A 25,214-nucleotide genomic window follows, 5' to 3' on the forward strand; every position below is an offset into this window, starting at 1 on the left:
AATACATATCCTGATTTTTCAAATTCACCAAAAACTAAAAGCTCACTTTCTTTACGTGGGAACCAAATTCTTTTCATCCACAAAGGTGTCTTATATTTGTGCCTTCCCAATGCCTGGAAAAATCAGGCTTTGTAAACTAAACATGTCCTCCATCCTTCTTCACCCCCAGCTCCACATCAAGACATGGCTGACTAATCCTCAAGTCCACAAGTTTGGTTGACCCGCCTGTGTGTGATCACCTGTCACATCCTGCTGCAACAGATCTCTGTCTACAGAGATTTCCATACCCTACTTCTAGTTTTTGCCCACTGACTTTAAGCAAAATTATCTACAACCAAATTCTGAACTTATAAAGGCATATGGATAGCTTCTTGAGAGTCAATTGAAATATATTTTGACCTGGATGGGAGAAAAATGTGTTGTTTCTTGGAATATGCAACATTTTCTCAATGCTCAGAAAGATTTTATTTTTATTTTTATTTTTTATTGCACTCACATACATGTATCTCTTAGGAAAATAGTTCTGGAACCCAAACCAGCAAACCTCATTCCCTTTTGCCACATCTTACTTCAGTTAGTGTTTGTTTTGTTCATTGGGCAGTTGCCATGTACTACCATTTTATTGTTGTTTTTTTCTCTCTTTTGGATGACATTTCCTTTTAAATCCAAGACCTATGATGGTGCCAAGAGTTATACCTCTTTTATATTAGCTTTTTGGATTCCCGACACTGGTTTGATCATTTCAATCATCCTTGGCACTAGGTATTCCTTATGTGTATGTGATTGTGCTGCTGATACACAGGCCTGGCATGAAGCTCTGGCTCAAGATGGTGAAAATCAATGAGAAAAAGAACTGCTCACCGATGTATTGTAAACAGTCTCTTAGGAATTCTATCCTGGAGGTGAATCATCCAGGAGGGGAAAGCATGTCTAGCTTCAGGTAGAGCCTTTCCCTGCTTTTCCCTGGCCCAGTCTCCTTAAACTGATATATATAGGGCCCAGTCAAGAAGGGTCCTCTGAAATTTTCAGCACAAGCAAGTAAAGAAGTGAGGAGATATTTGCTTGGACTTCTTTGGAGTCCTAAAAAAAGAAAAACCAAAGTCATAGGCTGAAGGACATCTAGATTATGAGAGTTAATTTAGTTAATTTAGCGTCTTCAGTATAACAAAGCATCTTGCACTTTCCCTCCTGGAAGGAAAGTGCTGGGATTCAGAATTCTATCTTTTTACCTCTCCATCACGTACTTTCCCTCCTTTCAATGATGCCCCTCTCAGGTTCCCTATATCCATGTGCTTTCTCTCTCCCCCTCATCTATTTTCCTTCTATCCTAAAATTTTTCATTTAAATATTAGATTTTAGTTCGCACAAAAGAATAATGACTGATGACATCTGTGTGTAAAGAATGCAAATGGCATGCGTGATCTTTAAAAATATGAAAAAAGACTGGAACAGTTACTATGAATTTTGGGAATTAACATAGGGAAATAGAGTTAGGGGGAGAGGAGCTTAATCAAGATCCCTAACATCATGTCAGGTAGGCAGTACTGTACCCTGTCCATACAGTCTCTGCTTGAGAAAAATGGTTAATTTTATGGCACTTTTCCATGAGGATGCTCTGTCCCCTGCTGTACACCAGCTCTAACCTTAAAGGAGATAACACATATGAAAAAAAAAATATATGATTAACTTCTCTGAGAATCAGAAGCATTCTAATTGAATGGTGTAATCCAAAGAGCCATTTTATACTCCAATAGTTCCACATTCCATGTCAGACTTCTGGTGTCATCCTTCAAATTCTCTTCTTTTAATACACAGCTCAGATTTGGTGATTCATAAACCACCTAAGATCATCCATCTTGCCTGTAACAAGTGATCATTCATCCATTTTACCAACAAATTGAATGCTTTTTACTAGCTAGGAACTCCGATAGTTCATAGAATAATGTTTGTCAACCAAGATGTCCTACTGCACTGCAGTGTTTATTCATATACTCAGTAAATATCTTTGGAGCAGGCACTTTACACCAGACTCAATACTTACTACTGTGAACACAACAGATATCATGGCAAAGACCTTCTTTGCATGTAGTGGGGCATTATTGTTTTTTAACAAAGTATTTCCAAAAACTTTTGTTACAAGGAATTTTCAAAAAAATTCCCAAGACTGCACCCTCACTTATTTGCATTCCAATACACCTTTCCAAGAAGATATTTGAATTATTTCCCTATGTCCCTCCATGAGGACTTCATCACACAAGAGAGTATTAAAATTAGTATTTTGTGCATGAAACATTTTTGGTGGTGACTTTTTAATTAAACTGAGTAGGCTTTAAAATTAACAACCCCCAAATCCATTAATTTTATATACTAAATTCAGAAAATGGTCTTTTGAATGATGGCAATACTCTGTACTTATTTGATTCTTCTTTGGTAGAAATTGATCACCAAATGCTTGAAATTTGGCAACTTTCCTAGCAAATCCAGACATCAGAGTTACAGTATTGGAAAAAAAAATAGAATTAATAACCATGTTAGTCTTTGCTGGACCTTGTTTTCCTAACTACCAGGACTTTCCTTTCTAAAACCAGTATCTCCTGCCACTCCAAATCTACCTGAAGAAGGACTTGCCAGGTGCTAGGGGAAGGCTCAGGGCAGTGATATTATCCTCTCAAGGGCCTTGCATCGTCTAGCCTGCTTCATTCCTGCAGGACCTCTCTTGTCTGGGGCCCTCACTTCCTTTCTTATCCCTCTTTGTAATGGCCCAGTTTCAGCCTTTCTTCAATGCATGTTAACACAACTCTTTGATGTCAACAGAATTAATTAAATTATTCATTAAAAATTTCAACCAGTGGTGCACATTTTCATAGAAGCTCGTGTGAAAAGCTACCCGCTGAGGACTATGTGTACAGGAGTAGTAGGCAACACAGCCTCACTCCAATGAATTTTCTGTTAAGTTTCAGAATCTCACAAAAGTGTAAATGCTGCACGTTAGGGATGATTCATCATGAATCAAAGTGATAGAAAAAGATGGAAGAGAATGTGAATGCTGGGTAGTCGGGTAGTCCAACACTTCCCACTTGGGAAATTGTTTAGCACATTCCTAATTAGGGCCATATTTTATTAGCAAAAAAAAAAAAAGTGGCAATCAATCAAGCAAGGACATTTCTGGTGGGTATCTCTCTACTGGGGAGCCCACTGCTCTATGAAGATCTATTACGCTGCACTGCTAACTTTGAAGACTGTTGCAAGTACCATGTAGTGATCAAAGAGGGAAGAGGGAGAATTTAAATGATGCCAGAATCTTAACATAACATCTGTGGGTAACTTCATGAATCCCAGATAACAACAAGTTTCTCAATATTTCCAGGAATTCAATATAATCTTCAGTAAAAATTGTGGGAACTTAGTGGAGTAGCAACAAAGGGGATTTAACGCATTTTAAAAGGTGAAAAAAAAACATATTGTCTGAAATGATTCGATTTAAAAGTGGTGAATTGGAGATGTCTGAATACACATAGACTTAGATTTGCCTTTTCCAAGAAATTTAGTCAGGCTTAACCACTTCTTATAATTTTTAACTTGTTATATTCTCGACTTTAATGCATAGGATCCCACATAATTCTGCCCTTGCTTATAAATTGTGTGTCAGTTGTTGGCTGTGTTTATGTCTCATTTCCTTTATCATGTTACGAACTAAAGCAGCAGCGTGTTTCCTCCTCACCCTGTGCCTCTTTTCGCATCGAAGGCTGCTGAGCTGTGCGTGGTGTGCAGTCAGAAATGCCTATTGAATGAACTTCTTGTCTATGTTGATCCTATTAACCAGATAATTGCCTAATCTCCACTTGGCTTTGTGCTCTATAGGCACAACATAACAGGTGAAGTGAATAAAAGCTCTCTTCAAGCAAATACGCTCATGAATGGGGTCTTTTTCTGAGAGGGCATGGTCGCCTGTACCTCTGGAAGACAATGATCATCTCACACCAATGAGCAGATTAGACTCAGAGCAAAGTTGACCCAAAAGATCAGATTTAGTATCAACACAAACAAATCTTTACGGAGGAGAAAGCAGGGGGAGGCTGCACACCCAACAGCACTTTTCCTTCCCATCTCCACTTTTCTCTGAGCAAACATCCGAACCACAGACATTCCAATCACCATCAACACTGTTTACTTGGGCTGAGGCAAAACTCAATAAGATCGATTCCAAGTTACAGAGCCAGATATACGGAGGAGGAGAGCTGTGGTATGAATGCAAAAGAAAAGAGAGAGAGAAGAAAGGAAAAGAAAAGAAAAGAAAAGGGATCGGTGCTCACACAGACGATAGTCAGGTTGCCAAACATGTCATGAGTTTGTGGTGAATAATCCACCTCTCAACAGATCCATTGTATCTGAGTTAATCAGATACAGTTAACCGGCATTTCAGGGGACGTCCTACTATTCTTGAAGGTCGAGATTGTCCGCTTGAAGAAAGTTATTCAAGCAGCTACCTGTACATCTTATATCCCGACTCTTGATACATTAAAAAAAAATAAATACAGAAATATGTGGCCCATCGTAATATTTTCATATTGGGTAACTACAGAGAATATTTTGGCAAGGGTACTTAATCTAAAATGTTCAATTTTAATCAGTTTGAACTATGGTCTGTCTTTCTGTGAACTGAAAGCCACCAATCAATTTTCCTTTATCTTTTTTTCTGTTTTTCTTACCCAAGGCAATGCCTTTTGTAAAAGGGTATTTATTTTTAATGGATTTTTTAATGAATTTTTCAGTCAAGCTATTAATAATGCCATTAATTATAGGCAGCTTGTATTAAAGTGCACACTGGCCTCTTAATCCTGACCCCCAGCTATTGGCTTGCAGCTAATCCAGCCTGGTGCTTGGCAGAGAAGGGCAGGACTCAGCCAGCGGCTGCTAGGAGACAGGACGGGGAAAGGCAGGACCACAGGATAAGAGGGAGGAGGGCTCAAATAGAACGTTTCGTCTCTTCTTTGCCAGAGGGCCTGAAGTTTAAAGCCAGATGATGTGTGAGTGGGGTGGGATAATCCCATGGATGCCATGCAAGCACTTAGGAAGAACTTCCCAGTGGAAGGGCTTTGCTCTGCCTTCAAGGCCTGGCCGGGTTGATAACCCCACAGGAACACTGCGCTCCCTCACCTGAGGCGGTTATGTGCCACTGCCTGGGCTTCAATCTGCTTAAATCGACCAGACAGAAGCCTCGGCCACATAATGGATTCCAATCCCTAGCTTTTTTTCCTTCCCCGCCCCAGCATCCCAGGGTTGGGAGAAGTGTTTAATCACCATTTGCTTTCAAGATAATTCAAGGTTCCAGGATCTCACCCATTAGTGAGAATGCTGCTGTGGGTTTATGGCGCGGGGTGTGTTGTGTATTTTTAGGAATGTTGGCAGGTAGCACAAGCAAACTATCAGGTTTTGGTGAGCAACAGCAAGCTTTTGGGTGTCTTTTGCTGATTGTTACAGTTGACATGGGAGCTCCATTTGAGAGAAGGAAGCCAGTTATCAGAAGCTGTGGGGAAAAGGTTGCAGGGGGCAATAGCAACCCAAACCAGAGAATGGAAATGTCAACGCTAACAACTAGGGAACAGTGCAAGTAGACATACAATAGCGAAAGCACACAGCTAAATGGGATTTTTATCATGACCAAGAGACAAAAAGGCAGGAAAAGAGGAACTCAGGGTCTTCCTGGCAGCAACTTATTTTGTCTCTCAAAAAGGAAGTGGTTGCCTGTAATTGGTATGAGAGAAAATATTGTTTCTAATAACAAATCCATTCCAATCAAAATAAACAATAACCCAAGTGGCATTATTCTATGAAGGACAATGTTAACAGCTGTCTTCTGGTACCATGATTTTGACATGAACCAAGGTGAAACCTCACTTTTAATAAATACTCCAAACAAGCCTGGGTTCCATTGTCTAAAGAAATTTTCTAAAGAAAATTTTAAGGGGTTTATTTCACATGGGACTGTGAACTAAATATTTATGCTATTTTGTAGAATGGAAGAGTTTCATGAGGAGCTGGTTTCAGAACCAATTGGTCTATTAACGACACCTGACTTTTATTTTTTTCCAACTATAGGCATTATCAGTTTCTCATCTGCCTACAAGGATTCTTGCCATTAAAAATAAAACAATATATTAATGGGTTGTTTTGATAAGGACAAATTTTAAAAGCATCATCACATTAGATTAAATTCCTTTTCACGTAACCAGTGTATATTACATGGCTTGTGTGTGTCTGGTATTGTGCCACATTTTGTGGATGGAATGATGAACAAAAACAGCATACTTCTACCCTTACAGACTTAAAAGTTAACCCAGGTACCTTGGTAATGCCAACATCTACCCTCCTCCTCAAAAGATTTTTTTCCCCTACGTCTGCCAGAACCATAAAGGTAATGAAAATTAACTGCTACCACCAAATGTTCCTAAAGAATACTGGACATAGATTATAATTTATTTCCTCCATGACTTCTGCCTTTGATGAGTGGAGCATTTTTTGATGAACCTAAGAGGTCCATCTTGATTCACCTAAGACAATCTTCTCTGATGATATCTGATGAAGTTATCATATGGGAGAGTTTTTTGCGGCATTAGGTCACTGACACTGGGAGCTGCTGGATTTAAAGATCTGTCTGTTACATCATCTGCCAGGATATATACAGAAATTCCCTCTCTAGTTCATCATTTTTCTGACCTAAGTCCATGCTCTTTTAAGCTCTAGGTGCTTGATGGTCAAGTTGTATCCTGAACTCTAGACAGAGTAAACAGAAATGTTCTCCATATGCCCCAAATAGTTATTCAGTTTACCTTATTTTCTTGGTATATGGGAAAATTTGGTTTATGATTTCAAAGGCTAAAGAGTGTTCTCCTACGTATTACCAATAGTTTATATGTTTGCCTTCCCACCAAACTAAATTGGGGGGGGGGCGGTTTCTCTTCTCAATATTTTCAGTCTAGCACAGCAAAAGACAGAGTTGCACTCAGAACTCCTGAGTGAAGAAGATAGTAAATGTGAAAAGCTTCTTCACTTCTTCCTGAGTGAACAAGATGGTAAATGTGAAAAGCTGAAGATAGTAAATGTGAAAAATCATAATAAATGATTTGAATATAAAGTAAAATGTAGGGAATTTAGTGTTCAGGGAGGTTGGTTCCTGGTAAATTGTAGTTGAAAACTGGATCCTTTTATTCTTTATTTGACCCCTAACTTAAACCTCCACAAGCTGGATAAACTTGCAGATGTTGTTTAACCTCTCTAACCTACTGTTTACTCATCTTTAAAATGGGAATAAAAGTCTCTACTTCTCAGAGTAATGAATGCAAAGTCCCCATAAAAGACAATGTGTGGGAGTTCAGTATATGGTAGTAAGCTTATTATTACACTTGTTGACTCCTGACACAGCATAAATTAAAACCACATCACATGGCATTCTTTCTGGGGGTGGGGGGCGCATGCCCTTTCCAGGAATAAAAACTATGCCTATTCCTTGATTTAACTCCTATGCTTTATGGCATGTGCTTGATTTAGCTGGAGATAAGCCCTCATGGTCTGTCATTTGACTGTAACATCTTATAGATCTTGAAGCCATCTTCATACAATTAAGAGATGCAAAGGCAAACAGAATTCTCTGCTAAACATTACTTATGTCCTTCTGAGTTCCTCTGTGATTTTCTACATGCTTAAAAATATGCAGACTCATTTTTTAATCCAAAGGCATAATGTTACAGATGGCTTATCAGGGTTCAAACTCAAGATCCATCTCAGTCGAGACAAACCATTCCACTCAGTGTACTGTTGCTCTGCCACCTGACTGGAGATGAGGAAAAGACTATGTAGCTTTAATTTTATGAGCACCCAACCTGAAACTCACTAAAGGAATACTCTGTACTCACGTTTCTGAGCCAGGCATTCTTCTCACCAGATTAATGGGTTTGTAAATTGTGTCTTAAAACAAGCAGTAGAGTGAAGATAGATTACTGGTGACAGACTCAAGATGTTCTGGAGGCCCAGGCTATGTGGATGTGGCCATGGTGCCTCTCTCAAAAGATACCACAGTTGGAAGGAGCATCACTGTTGGTTTAGTTGTCCCAAAGTGTTGGTGGTTTTCTATGTCTGGTGTTCTGTATTAACTAAAAATTTCAAAGTTTTTCAGGACAAATAAAACCATAAATTCGCTTAGCTGATTTCAAGTCTATGGATGGTTTTATAATATATACAAAATTCTTCCCGTTTTTTCCTCACTTTTTCCTGGGAAGCTGGTCTTCCTGTTGCTATGATGGGGACAACTTGAGAGTTGACTCAAAGCCCAACATTTGGTATTAACTTTCTTATAAGCCAGACCAGTCAGAGCCCTAGAAGGTTACAAGTTCATTTAGATGTTGGTAGCACACATCAGAGTTGTGAATAAGTCAGAAAGTTGTTCTCTTATGCAGCATTCATTTTAGAATAGAGGACTCAGAGGCCTATTTTTTTCTGATTAAAAAAAAAAAGCAACATTTAGTTAATTGAGTAATGTGTCTCAGTGAATATATATTGTATGTCTCTATTCATGCCAGCTCTTCAATGTCTTATTCCAATTTTAGCTGCAGTTTTCATAATTTTATATTTGTATTGGTTATATGTAAATAAAAGTACAATTTCTAGGACATTTTTCTAAAGAAAAGCTTTGTGAAACAAGTGGTATAATCCCTGAGTTTGGCTTAAATTTATATGACTGGGTCATTGACTATATTCATACTTCAGTGTGACATACTGTTGTTTTACACACTGTGGAAGCTGTTACAAAATATAAATCCTACACTTAAACAGATTTAAAATAAGTCAGGTACAAGATAAGATAAATATTTCTGAGATAAGATTGAGAAGGATCTAATTGTTTTCCTGAGGGGTACCAAATAAAACAGAATTTTTTGGTACATCAAGGTTGGAATTATCAGACAACGCCTTAAGGAACTTAATTTTCTAATGCTTCTGACCCTCTTGCTCCCACATCCACTCCCAAGTAAAGAGCGTAATATACTTAGTTTCTGTCTGAAAAAGAAAGCAGACTGCTCATGAGCAGATGCTCATGGCTGGCATGCTCATGGCTGGCATCCTATAGAAAAGTTATGACTCACTTTCCCCAATTCCTTGTTCAATATGCTATGCCACTCTGTGAGATGGAATGGAATAAGCCCCTTGCTTTCATATGGCACCCTCCCTGGAGTCTACAAACTGCCTTTACATCATTCATTTCTTCACACTATCCATGTGATAACCGTATGCAGCAGATAGAAAAGAGACTGTCATCACCACCTTATAGATTAGGAAATTCAGGCTCAGAAAATTCAAGGTAAGTTCACCATCCTATAACTTTGAGTGTCAGAGTTAGGATGTGATCCCAGATCATCTGAGTCCCTATCCACTGTGCTTTCCATCATACCAGGCAATACTTGCAGTACTTACAGCTGATAGAAGGTAACTTGACTTCCTATAATGTGTGAATGTGCACAGCTATGATAGAAACTGGGTTGGTAAGTTGAATTATATGAAGTCCAACTTTCTTTGCAACCCTAGCATTCTAATGGTGTGTCTGGACCATGCTGGAATATTTAGTTAATGCTGTGAGGAACATAAGGATCCCAACATTCCTCACAGGGCTTCTAGTTCTACATCAGATAAGAGAATAAGCCATAGCATCTGCAGTAAAAGGCTGTAAAAATTAAAAATAAATCTTTTTACAAAATCTAGTTCATAAAAATTATAAAGTAGCCAACCAAGGCAGGTAATTTCCCTGAGATGTCTTAGAAAATCAAATAGTAACCCAAGAATTCTGAAGGAAAGATGGGCTAAGATGAGTTAGCCTATTCCAGGTCTATCCAACTCAGTCCCTCATCCACCTGGTGGTGTTTGTGAGGGGTGGGGGAGGCCCAGAGGATGATGCAAGCTCTTTTACAGTATCCAACTGTAGGTGAATGATATGGGGAAATGACTCCTGTTCAGACACAATCAGGAAAAGGGAATTCCTTGTCCTGGAGTCTTTCCTTTCATCTTTCAATTAACTTGTTAGTAGGGCAAACTAATGTGTTGCCAAACTCTTCCCCCTTTGTACATGGTCAGTCAGGTCGCTTACTCTCTTCCTCTGTCTTCTGTAACCCTCAAAGGAAATGTACTTGATAGGAGGACAGCGTTGCCAAAATTAATTTCTAATAGGTAAATCTATAATTATTTCAAATCCTTGAAATAGTTGCTTGTTTCTCTTGTTCATTTTTTTAAAAGATTTTATTTATTTATTCATGAGAGACACAGAGAGAAAGAAAGAGAGAGAGGCAGAGACACAGGCAGAGGGAGAAACCGGCTCCATGCTGGGAGCCCCATGTGTGACTCAAGCCCAGGACTCCAGGATCACTCCCTGGGCCAATGGCAGGCGCTAAGCCGCTGAGTCACTGAAGGATCCCCCTCTCGTGTTCATTTTTGCCCTTTCTTTCTCATCCATCTTGATGGTGTGTCTTTAAAAAAATATTTTTTAAGGCTTTCTGGAAAAGAGTTCAATATTGTTCCCAATTCCACTACTTTCCTTTTCGTAGGGAAAATTCAAATGGCTGATGCTTTATTTCATGTCACTTGCTAGTCAATTCACTTTGACAGAGCTGGGTTATGGATTCAAGGGAAGGAAAGAGTAAAAGAACAAAAGGAATTCAATTCAATGCTTGAGATTTTCTGTCTTCCCAGTGGGACTGTGATTTTGTTTGTTCTTCAGAGGAATGATGAATACTGATGAGACTAAATTTAAGACCCACAGGGAAGTTGTATGTACTATAAAATTCTTTGGGTCCCTAACAGGGTAACACATTTTATGATTTCAAAAAGTGCTGATGAATTTCAGTAAAGACCAGTGTAAATTTTTTTTTTTTAAGGCAAAGTAAATAGAATGCCCAAGGGATTGACGTTTCTCTCATTTCTCACTTCCTCTGGTTTTTTTTTTTTTTTTTTCTTAACTCTGGAAGCCCCCACCCTTCCAACATTTCTCCAGGGAGAAATACAATTCCCAGGGTTGTAGCAACAACAAAAATGACAATCAGTGAGCTTGCAGAGTAAACAAAGGCTGTGCTTGTGTACAGAATCTGTTTTATTGGCCCAATTTAACAAACTCCTTCCATCTCGTCCTATGAATAGCGAGAATTGGGACATGGTTCCTGGAATCCAAGACTGTGTTATGGATTCCAGGCAATAGAAAGCAATTCAAACCTTCAGTTCTATCTGATTTCACTCATGCATATAGATATGGTGGTGTATGTAATTGTGGAATAGGTAGTAGAAAGACACATAGATACATACCTAAGGTGATTTGTGAATCGTATGAAATCATGATATGCTTAACCTTTTTATCATATAGCTTGTCTGGCTATAAAGAATACTGGAATATCTAACAAACTTCAATATGTTCTTGAATATATAGATTTTATTTTATAGTCACCTTCAAAGGACAAATTGACAAACATTTATCTTTCTTTCTTTAATTTTATCTTTAAGTAATCTACACTCAACGTGGAGCTTGAACTCACAACCCTGAGATCACAAGTCACATGCTCTACTTACTAAGCAAGTCAGGCACCCCTTGATAAACATTAATCTTAACTCATTTGAATTATCCACAAGAAAAAAAAAAAGCTGTAAGTATTACTTCTTCATTTGTTTCATTACAATCGTTTCCCCATTGGCAGTGAGAAATTCTAGTATAGTACAGTCTAGTTTATCTAGTCTAGTTTAGCCTATCAGGGGTCAGTAAAGTTTCAGAAAAGATCCAGAAAGTATTTCAGTCATGTGGTACAAACCAGTATTTGTGGGCCATGTGATATCTGTCTGAACTACTCAATCCTGTCCTTGCAGTGCAAAAGAAGCCGTAGACAATATGTAAGCAAATGGATGTTGTTGTGTTCCAACAAAACTTTATTTATAAAAACAGATGGTAGCCTACCCATGGGTCATAATTTGCCAGCCCCTTTCTACTTCATGATCTATTAGGTATGGTGTGGAGAAAAATGCCTCCTCAGTTTTTGAAACTAGTATCAAGTTCACATGATATTATAGTTAATATAATGTGAAGTAGAATTCTTCAGTTAATCCTTCATCTGTAATATTACTACCTAGAAGGCTATTATTCAATAAGCCTGAATCTGTCTTTCTATTGACTGTCAAATCAAGAGAAACTATATTGAACATGTATATCAATAAGGCATCATGCTTGAGTCTGTAAAGAAACAAATGTATGAGATCAAATTCTAGATACCCCAAGAATCTGCAATCTGGTTAGAATTGTAAGGGATTAGCCCCTTACTGCAATACAAGATATACTAAAAAAGCAAGTCATACGTAAGGGTATTGATAATGCATTGTATTGAAATCCAGAAACAGTAGCAGTGATTGGTAAGGTAGAAAGGATACTAAAGTATCCCCAGATGTCAGTCAGTGTGCTTTAGCTTTCTATATTTCTCATATAATCCTGGACATTAACCTGAAGCTACAGCATTGTTCTTTTCACTTACCTCAGGTAGGAAATTGAGCCTCAGGAGGGAGGGACTGACCCAATCCAAGGTATTTTTTATCCCTGTTTGCCTTTTTCCTTGAAGTCGTGGTAGCTCACCTAGGAATGTTTGATCATCTTTGCTCAGTACAATTCAGAGGAGTACATGAGAAACTACTTTTCGTCAAGAAGCCAAAGCAGAGACTGCCGGTGTGACTTGTCTCTAGTCTTGCAGTAACTTTACAAAAGAGCTGGATTGGAATTTGCAACTGTATATTTTGAAACCCCAATAGCACACACCACCATGTAAAAGACCAAGATCTAAACCATGGTAACCTGGTTAAAAAAAACGATGAGTGGGACATGAGCTTAACCACTGTTGTAAGATTGGCATTTGGACTATTTTGAATGAAATGTCATAAATAGACCAGTAAGTATAGGAAGGCTCTGTGAACTGTTAAATTACCATGGGATGGTTACTTTTGCAAACCCTCTGCAATTCTCCACTACTGCAAAATGAATCTCAGATGCCGTGGAGATAATTATAGCAGTTATCTGCCAGTCTTTAGATTTTCAAGCTCATTATAAATGTCATTAGCTCATTAGGAGATAAGTCATTTCAACTCTGGATCTGTTTTCTCATCTGAAATGATAAAAAAACTGCACCAATACTGATCACTAAGATTACTTCCAGTTTGAAAAGCCAAATTCAACTGAAATTCTCTTACTTGCTCTTTTCTAAGCCTTTGTGTTACATACATGGGGATAAACCCACCCATCAGAGCCTTGTTCAAGCACTAAGCCAAAAAACACATGCCTAACCCAGAGCACGTAGAGACAACACATATGCTAGTGACTGCTAACATACATCTTTTAAAATAAACAATTATCTCCTTGGGGTTTTTTTATTGAATTAGAAATCCATTTTTTTACATATATCTCATGACTATTGCATTTTTCACGAATACTCCAAAGCCAGAGTTATGAAGATGTTGGAGCTAATGAAAAGGCTTCGAGAAGACAAAGTTCAGGCATGTGTCTTCCTTCTGAGCAATGCTGAGTAAACCTGAGGCCCAAGAGCAAGGAACCAGTTCACCAGGAGCTAATAGTTTCCTATCTTTCCGTTTTAGGAGATAGATTAAGGAATGTGTGGTTTGTGCCCTGTTCCTTTTTCTTACATTACACATATTATTCATCACAGGAAAATCCTGCCTCGACCAGCCAGACACATTGCTGGGCATCTCTATACTTAGCACAGGGAGTCTGATCAATTAGTCCATTTAACAGGAGCTCCCCAGCCAGCCTCCCTCTGGAAAATAGGTGAGAAATTCTTATATTCCTCTCAATATGTTAATCAGACAACTGGTATCACAGTTCTCTAACTGTGTAATACCAGTCCCCCTTGGCAGATATATTTTATTTGGATAATGATGTGAAATTTAAGATCTACGTTTCAATTGTGCAGAGCCACAGGCAGTTGTCAATTTTAGTGACAGACATAGACCTCGAGCTAAATTCCTGTGCACAAGCAAAAATTCCAACAAGCGTAGCACAATTCTGGTCCCTTAATAGAAATACATTTTCTCCCATCGAGGGGCAGTATTTTTAAACTGTTCATCACATCTCTTGGTACCGGCAAATCATTAATGCTCTCGAATATTTCCTTTAACATGGGCATTGGTGACTTGAGCCATCAACCAGCCTGACAGAAAATCAGATGGTTATAACCTGATAGCCTACTCCTTCTCTAGAACAGTGCCAAACGTACACCATCCTTTATCCCTCTGCAGCTTCTTGAGCAATGTTGCTAGTTAATAGATCCAAACTCCAAAGCGAAAAGAAGAGCTCACACATGCTGAATTTCTGAGACCTTAGCATCTACGTACTGAGGAGAATTCCCACTGCTGATCTTGCTGTTGGCAATTACATTAAAGAAACAGCCAGCAAGTGAACTCTATGGCCTGGGGCAGCGGTAATGTGATGAGCGGCCTCTCACCTCTAGGTCACTGGTTCAAACCCGACCGTGGCTAACGGGGGTGGGGGGAGGGGGGCACTGGATAGTGTCTGGTATTCTAGGTAAAATTACTTGTTAGACTTGTGAAACACACATCAGATCCTCAGGCAAATGTACCAAAATAAACATCACAATTAATCCTAACCCATTGGCATTATGATTTAGCACTTAGTGAGTTTTAACCAGCAAAGTCGAGAAGGGAAGAAAAATAAGTCTGCAAAGTATGTGTTTCTCCTACAGAAATGGACTGCTTTGTATGTGTCCTAAAGGTAAATAAACTGGGGCTTTGTCTAAGTGGAGAACAAGGGAATTCCAGAGAAAAGGCTCCTTTTCCCCGAAATGCAAAGCAGGGACATCAGCAAAAAGAGCTGAGTTTTCGCAGCTCCAGCACAGACAGGGAAAGCCACTGTCTCCCCCTGACCAGCTTACCCACTCCCACCCACGTGCCAATCTGGTGGCACAAACGGGAAAGCAAAAGATGTGAGGGCAGGGCCAAATACCATTGTTTCCTCCCGCGACCTGATTTCCTTATCTGTCATGTAAAAGGTTTAGGAAAAAAAAAATCTCTGAAGCACCTACTAGCTCTGTGAGTCTGTAATTCTTTCACGGAGAGCTCTGAGCTCTCATCTGCAATTAGTTTTTAACTCTCTGATTAGGCTACTGTCACCACCATGCTCCAGCGAAAGCACATCCAAAGTCTCTGACATGAGACCCACACAGGCTTGGGAGTCACCAGGACAAGATCTGAAATTTGTCTCTGCTCGTCCCAGCTGTGTCCTTCTGCAGGAGACTTCCTCTTCCAGAGCCCGAGACTCCTCGCCCATGATAGAGGGAAAGGCTCCCTCAAAGCTTGGTGGGGATTGAAGAAAATAAATAAAAGAACCTGGCACAGTACCTGGTATGTACGTAGTACATATGCAATAAATGCTAGACATTTTACTAGTAATTACCTTTCACCATCCCCAGAAGCATAAGGTTGGTATTTCTTATTCACTCACTCCAGGGTTCCTGAGATTTGAACTTATTTTTTATTTATCAGATCTATGTAGTCAATAAAAGTGAACTATGTAGTGCCAACTGTTTTCCATCACAAGCTCACTTCTAAGTAAAGTGAAGGTGCCCACTCTACTTACTTGGAGGGACTTCCAAGACTTGGGAGGCAAAAGAAAGTGCTTTGAATATGCTTAAGAAAGCCTTTAGTTAGGAACGAAGAAACAAGGTATTTTTAAGACCGACTTTTATTTATTTAGTTTTTAAAGAGACTACTGGGGAAAAAGTCAACTTCGAGCAGGTGATTGGAGATGGTTTTACGACTCATGCTCAGTGTCTTTCTGCACTGGACTTGTCGTTCTCCAGTCCATCTTCTTATATTTCTTCCAAATATATACACCCACGTTAATAACTGCAATGACTTAGCAACACTGCATGGATAAAAGAAAATCTTATGGAAAATAAATGAAGGTCTCCCTTGACTACTTCCATTCTTATCTTCTGACTCTAGATCTAGAGCAAGATTTTTCGACTTTGACACTTTTGACACTTGGAGGAGGATAATTCTTCATGTAGCGGCTGTTCTGTGCTGCTTAGGTTGTTCAACAGAATCCTTGGTCTCCAGACACAATCAGCAGGTACAAACAGCATATTCTCATTTGTCTCAAGAAAATGTCTCTAGACATTGTGAAATATACCTTGGGGTGCCCAAATCAAGCCAACTGAGAGTCCTACTCCCCTCTTTAAGCCATCTGGGAAGATAACACCAGTGGAAGATGAGCAGTTGGCACTTTCCCGGAGAGCAAGGGAGCTCCAATCCGTACTGTGTTTACTCCACTTTCAAGGTATTTGTAATGATTGCTTGTCTTTATGGTCTCCAAACCCTGTGTGGAGCTATGGATAGGTACATTGGGTTTTAGTGGTACCTTTGGGTTTAGAAACAGAAACTAGAGTACTAGCATTTGTTTTTATTTGGGTTTTTGAGCTTCTGTCTATTGATCTTTGAGGTCTTCCAGATAGAACACACGAGACCATGCATTGAGTGGTTGATTTTTAAAAATACATTATTATACATATTATATATTATACATATTACATATTATACATATTATTATAATATGTATTTTTAAAATCAACCACTGGATGCAAAGAAACAATCCAATCATGAAATGGACAAAAAATATGAACAGAAATTTCACCAAACAAGACATAGACATAGCCAACAAGCACATGAGAAAATGCTCTGCATCACTTGCCATCAGGGAAATACAAATCAAAACCACAATGAGATACCACCTCACACGAGTGGGAATGATAAAAATTAACAAGACAGGAAACAACAAATGTTGGAGAGGATGTGGAGAAAGGGGAACCCTCTTGCACTGTTGGTGGGAATGCGAACTGGTGCAGCCACTCTGGAAAACTGTGTGGAGGTTCCTCCAAGAGTTAAAAATAGAGTTACCCTATGACCCAGCAATTGCACTGCTGGGGATTTACCCCAAAGATACAGATGCAGTGAAACACCAGGGCATCTGCACCCCAATGTTTATAGCAGCAATGTCCACGATAGCCAAACTGTGGAAGGAGCCTCGGTGTCCATCGAAAGATGAATGGATAAAGATGTGGTCTATGTATACAATGGAATATTACTCGGCCATTAGAAATGACAAATAACCACCATTTGCTTCAACGTAGATAGAACTGGAGGGTATTATGCTGAGTGAAGTAAGTCAATCGGAGAAGGACAAACATGATATGGTCTCATTCATTTGGGGAAAATAAAAAAATAGTGAAAGGGATTAAAGGGGAAAGGAGAGAAAATGAGTGGGAAATATCAGAGAAGGAGACAGAACATGAGAGACTCCTAACTCTGGGAAACAAACAAGGGGTAGTGGAAGGGGAGGTGGGCGGGGGGATGGAGTGACTGGGTGATGTGCACTGAGGAGGGTACTTGACGGGATGAGCACTGGGTGTTATACTATATGTTGGCAAATCGAACTCCAATAAAAAATATTTTAAAATATAGGTATGAATCTTATTTTGCTGGAATGCTAATTATACTCATTAAAAACCTGAAAGCTTTTAAAAAATAAAAATGCATATTATAGCAATTTTCAATAAAAATCCAGAAAATAATGAGTGTAGCAGAAATCCAGCCACAAAGGAACACCACTGCAACAGGAAGTAGTAACTCAGAGCCATAGCATAACAGCTGGAGCCAGAGAGAAGGAAATCAGAGACATAAAGGATGTCTGCTTCACAAACAAAGCTGTGTACTTTCAGAACTCTAGGACAATAAATAGATCCAGTGTTCTCTTATGATTGACTGGCACTTAAACTTTATTATGAGTGAATATGTCAAGATACTAACAGAAAAGTGCTGCAAATATGCAAAGAAAATTATTGCACAACAGCCTCCATAACTCAGAGGGAAGAAAATGATAAATGACCCAGCCACACCATCTGAGCAAGAATATGAAACTGGTTAAACTGGACTGGAGAGCTGTCTGCACTCTGCACCTCCCAAATGCAGGCACTGTTCTGGACCATATGTAAGGACATAAATGTGTGCCATGTCTTGCAAATATCCTCCATTACCAGGTAACTTTGTCAGATACTTTGGCAGTTTGCCGAAACCTCTTCAGGTGTGTGTTGTTACATGTCAACTACAGAAATGTGTTACTGACTTTTTTCCCCTGCTTTTTGTGCTATGCACTGAAATAGTACACTCACAGTTGTCCTTATCATCTAACATATTTCTTAAGAACCAGACTTAGATGAGACTGAGGAATGATATATTTGGTAATTCATACCTTTAGACTTCCCCACTTTGCTTGTGTCCCTAGTCTGGGGAAAGAAATAGGATGATAGGAAGAGGGGATGAAGGAGATAAGAAAGGTGAGCTACATTAAAATATTTTCTACCCATTTGTTGAAAGATCCCTGAAAGATTCCCTTCCCCCTTGTCACTTGCCAGTCCTTTACTCCTTGCAAGAGAATGAGGTGTGTTTATCACTTCGGTGTCAACTAAGGACAATTCCCTTATTCCACAACAAGATTTTCCTTCTGTAGGAGCTCTTCTGGGACTTGGAATTAACTAACTGATCAGCCATTTCTCCCCAATATCTTTTCCTTGCTCCCCATGAGGAATCTAGAAATAACCACTTCTCAACCCTCCCCCCAATTCCAAACTCCACCAATGCATTGTGCTGTTCACAAATAGAACATAGTACAAGGTCCTTTTTTGAATCAAAGACAGCCATGTTGAACCTAAACTTGCAAAGGAGTCCCCAAAGGGTGGCTGGACCTCTCCCTGGGAAGAGAAGACGCTATTTGGATTTACATCCACATAGAAGTTATAGGCAGACTCTTCTGCTTCCAAATAGAAGAGCAGCAACACATACATTGTAAGCACCTCAAGATTTCACAAAATACTTTTCACTCTAACAATAGTTTTGACAGGAAATATAAAAGGAAGTTGTGCCTGGGATTTAAACAAGGCAGGATGTTGATTCCCAAACTTGCTTTCAATAGAGATGGAATGAAGATGAGCAATTGCCCTTAGTTAATACAACAGCTAGAGAAATTGTGTGGGTTGTTTCCGAGTGATCTGTAAAACAGAGTAATATCAATTTTCTTACAGAGTTGCTTTGAGGATCACATGTGATGGTCTACAAAAGCATTCTGAAAATATAAAAATGACATTTAAGTGTAGCATGCTATTAACAACAATGATTATTTGTTTAAATAGCAGCTCAGTGTCTAACGCATTATTTCAGCAGATAAGAGATGTGGAATGAAAGTAAGTTGGGTGATGCTCTGAAGCACATGTTCTCTCAGCTGCTACCTGTCAACGTTGTTCAAGAATATGGTGATATGTTAATTGCATTCTCCTCTTCAGGAGTCTTCACCACCTAGATCACCATTAAGTGCTTGAGGTTATTCGTGGCTCTGGGCTTGTTTTTGTCACAGGAGCAAAGGAAACCACTGAAGAGGGTGCAAGGTATGTGGAAGGATCAGAACACCACTCTGCATTCACATCTTCATTATAACTCTTGCTTACTTTGTGACATTTTCTATTTGACAATTTTTGTGAGCCCCATCCTACTTCTTAAGGACTTAATATTAGAGATAGATAATTATCACATGGACATGAGCAGTTCAAGTGCAAATATTAAAGAAACAAGTAAATAGATAACTCTGTGACAGACAGATCATATGCTTAAAAAATCTTGGGGTAGAGCAAGGCTAATGTGCATCATCAGGAAGAAGAGTAAAGAAACCAGAAGACTGCTCTTTATTTAATGTCCCTGTGATTTCTCTTTGGGAACCTCCTTAATTAGAAACATTTATTTCTTTGACAGTAAGGACAGAATCTCTACATTTCTCTGGCAATAAATATCTCTTCTCCCAGAGAAAAATTCCCACTTTTCAGATACTAAATGCATAATTTCTACATTTTACTTATTAAGAGAGGAAGAAAAGGAAGGACTCCTTTCTGATTATACTACTTTGTATTATTACTCTAGGCAAGAAGATATTTATAGAGAATAAATATCTAAACTACTTAATTAACTAATTAATATATTTGAGTTAATACTTGTCCCAGGCATAATTACCAACATGGTACAATTTCTTCCTTTTTAATAATGACTTATATTTAAAGTTACTAAAACAATGATTTTTAATATACATCCTTAAAAAGAGAGGGGACACTATTTTTGCATGAAATCTGTATTCGATGACACTTGAGACCATCCTCATTCTAAGGGGTTTCTGCATATTTTAATAATATCTAAGGCTGAAAGGCTAAAAAAGAACGACTTTTTCAAATACTGATTATCTTGTCCTCCATTGTGTTTCTTTTATTTCATGAAAGGTTTGTGTTTTTCCTAAGTTTTTTGAGTAATAATTTATAAGAAAGAAGAGAAAGCACTTTATAAAACAAAGTGGCAACCAGTACTAAATTATAGCTAATAAACAGAAAGTCTCCATAATAAGAGGAAGTCTGCTAATTTATAGCCAATTCATTATAAGGCTAAATATTAATACATTTCCGTTCTGCCTTCACTTAGAGCTGGTTCAATCATGAGCCTCATCAATGACCATTAGGGGCTCAAGTTAGGTCCCATTCAAAAGAGAAAAACACAGACCTGTTTCCCGCTCCCTTGGGGCTCAGAAACTAATTTATAAAATAATAATGTGGGCAAAGGCCTTACAGACAACAGGAAAAAAATGAAATCATCATCTTTATAGGCAATATTTTGCATCATGTGCTTGTCCCATATGTAAATATTTTTAGAGATAAGGTAGCAGTACTCTACACATAGTAGACATTCAATTAATGTTTCCTGATTATAATTAGGAATTATTTATGGTTTTGTGGCCCAGAGCTATATTTCTAAAGCTCTAAAATAGACCCGCTATTTGGTAGAAAACTGTTCAAGGAATCTGCAAGTGGTCAAAAGCCAAGCTTTTGGTCAAAAGCTCCACCCCAGTCAGTGTTCTAGGCCTCCTTAAAAAGACTTGCCAGACTACAGGGAGTGTCATGTGCCTATAATTGTTCCCCTCATAAAAATGCAGAGAACACCACCATTGTTCTTTAAGAGAAAGGGAAATGACAATAAGATTAAAAGCGGGCGGTGTTGATCATTACAGCCTGAGAAAAATTTTAATTCTCCTCCCAATAACTACCCTCCCCTGACCTAACAAATATCAGAAACCAATGGTACCTCCTTTGCCATTAGTTTCTGGATTCAGAATTCTTCATTAAAGTTGAGGGATTAAATATAGCACTTCAGCTAATTAATTATAGTTTGATCATTTTGACACCTCCAAATGACTCAGCCACATACCTTGAAGCTTTGTCAACTCAATTGCATCTTTATTTTTGTTGCCTTTAACCAACAATGAAGACTAATGCCACTCTTTCTAGTTCTCAATCACCTCTACAGAAGTGCTCCCCTGGCAATGTGCAAGGACAGACCTAATTAATCCCTCATCTGCCCTCCGTGGTGTCTATACATCACACTGGCAGTTGGAACTGCTGCTTGTTTTAAGGCTATTGCTGGAATGAAAAGCTCATCTGTTTTTCAATAATTTTACCACAGGTGGTGATTTGTAATTAGAAAGGGCAGAATCCAAATTTTGGTGTGTGTGTGTGTGTGTGTGTGTGTGCGTCTGTGTGCGCACGCACCCGCGCGGGCCCACTTGCTCATGCACTGGCATGTGCACGCGCTTGCATGTGTTCTATTTTACAATGGGCACTTATTGTAGAAGAGAGGAAAAGAATAGAAAGCAGCAGCACAGCAGGAGAAAAACATTTACTTTTGCATGATGCTGAACAGCAAGATTTTCAAAGAAATGTTTTTGTTGTGTTCATTCCTGTTTTTTTCTTTTTTCACATGGATAGAGTCACATGCAGGTTAGAGATCAAACACTTGGAGAAACTGGAAAAACTCTAAGATCCAGGAACCCTTAGGACTCGCTGGTGTTCCCCGGAGGGGTAGAGGCTTGTGGTGAGTGCATGGAGGTACATCAAGGAGGGTCAAGGTGAAAACCTGCTTTGTCTTTCTTCTCACTTGGCTCTCTGGTCTCACTCTGAGCAGAGGCACGGGCATTCTCATTTTCATCCTAGGGGAAACCTGCCCTAACTGGCAAGAGAGTTCAACATAAGCAGGCAGTCTGGCTAGCTTTAGCAAAGCAGCAGGGAGAGATTTGCTTTCAGGTGGATAAAAATGCTGTGATAAAGGTAACTTAATTTCAGGACTTTATCCATCAGCAGTCACTACATCATCATCCCCTGACACTAGCCTTGATCACTTTCCTTGCTCTTTTTGGCCTATTCAGATTCTATTCTTTAAACTTCAAGGCACTTCCAGGAAGCCTTCCTCCACCATTCCAGCCTGCCATTCCTCTTATGCAGACCACATGGCTTAAGGCTCTTTTTCTGGCCTGAAAGATGAACAGCCTCGATTTCCAAATATCAGTGAAAGCATCAATATCTTGCCTCTCCGAGTAGACTGCATATCTATGGATGGCAAGGGGACTTTTTAGGGTTTCCTCTTAGTCCCAGAATCATACTATGTAGAGCTAGTTTATGTAAATATCATTATACTTATGTAATGTATGTTCACATGTATATGTATTTAGATACATATAATTCATATATCTCAAAGTGAAATGGTCTTTATGATTCCCAGTGTGAACTGCGAGATGGAGACTGAGACAGTGCCTTCACTCCTCGCTGGAAGAAGGACAGTAATATCCAACTGTGGCAGGAAAGTAAAATGTAAAATACCTTAGGATTTTTGTCCAACAGAATCTTCCAGGCTGCAGGTATTATGAATTACTGGGAATGAATTATCAGCTGGTGTTTGTTTTTAAGAATAATCGGTTACTTTCTAAGTAGAATTTTCTTTGGGGAGGGTGAACCCAGAAAAACTTTGGTGTGGATTTTTGCTAGTCATAAGCTCTACAATTATGGGGTCTGGTTGTGGGGTAGATATGGAGAAATGGAACACTGACTCTACAATGGTTTCTGCCGACTGACATTTGTTGGCCTGGAAAGAAGCTATTTCCACCCTTTGGTACCACATAAAGACGACGGCACATCCTACCGTAGAAATATGAGATCTATGTCAGAGGTCAGGATGCTCTTTCACATCACAAGATTTCCACATTGAAAGAAAATCCATGCCTTGTTCTCTAGGGCCCTCTCTCCACAAGAGCAAGCTTACAGACCCTGCATAGAGCTGGTGGAGAAACACTTCCCATTCCACCATGTCAGATTTGTGGGAATCTGTTGTGGGAACCTGGTGATTTGTGGGAATTAGTTCATCCAAACAACTGAAAGGCATCTGAATCCTATAATATCTTGTCCTTCCATTTAAAGAGTTACTTTGTTCTATACTAATATCCTCACATTCTTAATTTAACAACATGAAGAATATTATCTGCTCTGTTCATTTGAAAAAGGGGAAGTGGAAACTATAAATGCAAAGAATAGCTTGGATCTTTTTTTTTTTTTTTTTTAGCTACTTTTTTGTTTGGGCTTTATAGTTTAGACCTTGCGGTTTTGGGGGTATTGTTTTTTCCAAATACAATGAATCACTGTATATATATCTCTTAGTTCAAACTGCTTACCCTGTTATTAATGTCTCCTCCTATTTTATATGCAATATTTATTTTCAGCCTGATTCCTCACTGTTTCCCTACATGGATTTTCCTCTGTAATTAGACTTCTGTTCTCATACCCTGCAGACAGGCATATACATTCCTGTTTCTGGGCTTGTACACACAATTCCCTTCACTGAAGACACACTCCCTATCTCTTCTCATCATGTGAAAATCTTACTTTTTTTAACCAGACTATTCCAGTTGACCATGGTGCCCGCTTTTTCTGACCTCAATGCTCTTAGCTTGTGTACAATGCCATAAAGCTCTACTCTCAGTACCAGGGCAGTAAATCACGTTTTGCCCCAAGACATTTCTGTATTTTTATATTTATTGTTATTTTATTCTGGTAGCATCATTTTATACATCAATGCTTTATTTCCCTAATTAAATTATAAACATGTCTCTTCTTTGCCTTTCACAGTGCACACAACATTCAATAAATGTTCGATAATCTCTCTTTAAACATGATACTGTCATACTAATTCCTGAATCTACTTTAACCAGAGAAAGGAAAATATAAGATATTGAACATCTCTACAAAAGGATCAGGGACCTAATCCCTATACAGTACAGAACCAAAAGTACTGAAAAAAATCATACTTTTGCAGAATTAAGAAAATAGTTCATACTTAGACCTAGATGGAGCTGGAAGGTATATTAGAGCTAATTTCCTCAAACTTCTTCTTTCAGTAAATGAGAAGACTGAGACTCCAGAAGAGACGACTTGATTTTATGTCTTTTTTTTCTTTAAAAAAAATTTATTTTTTTTTCTTTTTTCTTTTTTCTTTCTTTTTTTATTTTTTTTATTTTTTTTTTATTGGTGTTCAATTTACCAACATACAGAATAACCCCCAGTGCCCATCACCCAATCTGGACAAGATGGCCCATAATATTAGTACAATTTAATATACTTCATATTTTTCAAAGTATTTTTATATACATCTATTTTTATTCCCATCATAGCATTGTAAGACATTTCTTCTTATCTTTCTTCTTCTTCTTCTTCTTCTTCTTCTTCTTCTTCTTCTTCTTCTTCTTCTTCTTCTTCTTCTTTCAGATTACAAACTTCTAGAAGTTCATGTGCTCAGTCCATAGCAGAGGCATGAGTAAGACTTGCATACTTGGCCATTGCCCCCTGGGTGTTTTCTTCCATTCCCCCGAAGTCAAATATCTATTGCCAACTCAGAACTTGTCCTACACATTTAGACACACATACAGAATCCAAGTGAACAGAAGTTGTGGGGCTGGGGAGCAATTGAGATAAAGAGAGAGAGAGAGAGAGAGAAATATTTCCAGGCAGAGGGAAGAATATGTTCAAATACTTGAGCTGAGCTGAGAGGGACCAGATGGACTCTAAAGAAGGAAATGAAGGCTGCAATGTTAAGGTAGAGTAGCAGAGAAAGAGAGAAGTTGTATGCATGTGTGTGTAGGAGAGGGTGATCCTCTTCTTCACATTTCCATTTAGATGTCTCAAAAACATTCCAACCTCAATATATCCAAAACCAAACTC

At 38.7% G+C, this 25,214-nt stretch overlaps 1 long non-coding RNA gene across 20 annotated transcripts in view; it reads right to left on the reverse strand.

The window, feature by feature from the left end:
- Positions 1-471: 471 nt before the first annotated feature.
- Positions 472-25,214, reverse strand: part of LOC144317386 (uncharacterized) — a 126,793-nt gene continuing 102,050 nt past the window's right edge. For 13 of the 20 annotated variants that reach the window (XR_013383372.1, XR_013383381.1, XR_013383382.1 and 10 more), the window contains one exon: positions 24,524-24,898. This is a non-coding gene — a long non-coding RNA (uncharacterized LOC144317386). Of the gene's footprint in view, positions 1,081-15,800; positions 15,959-24,522; positions 24,899-25,214 lie in introns of those variants that run through there. The other 7 variants (XR_013383388.1, XR_013383383.1, XR_013383379.1 and 4 more) reach the window with 6 other exon arrangements.

The sequence above is a fragment of the Canis aureus genome, chromosome 7 (assembly GCF_053574225.1).
Source record: "Canis aureus isolate CA01 chromosome 7, VMU_Caureus_v.1.0, whole genome shotgun sequence".
In the NCBI taxonomy this organism is placed as follows: Eukaryota; Metazoa; Chordata; class Mammalia; order Carnivora; family Canidae; genus Canis; species Canis aureus.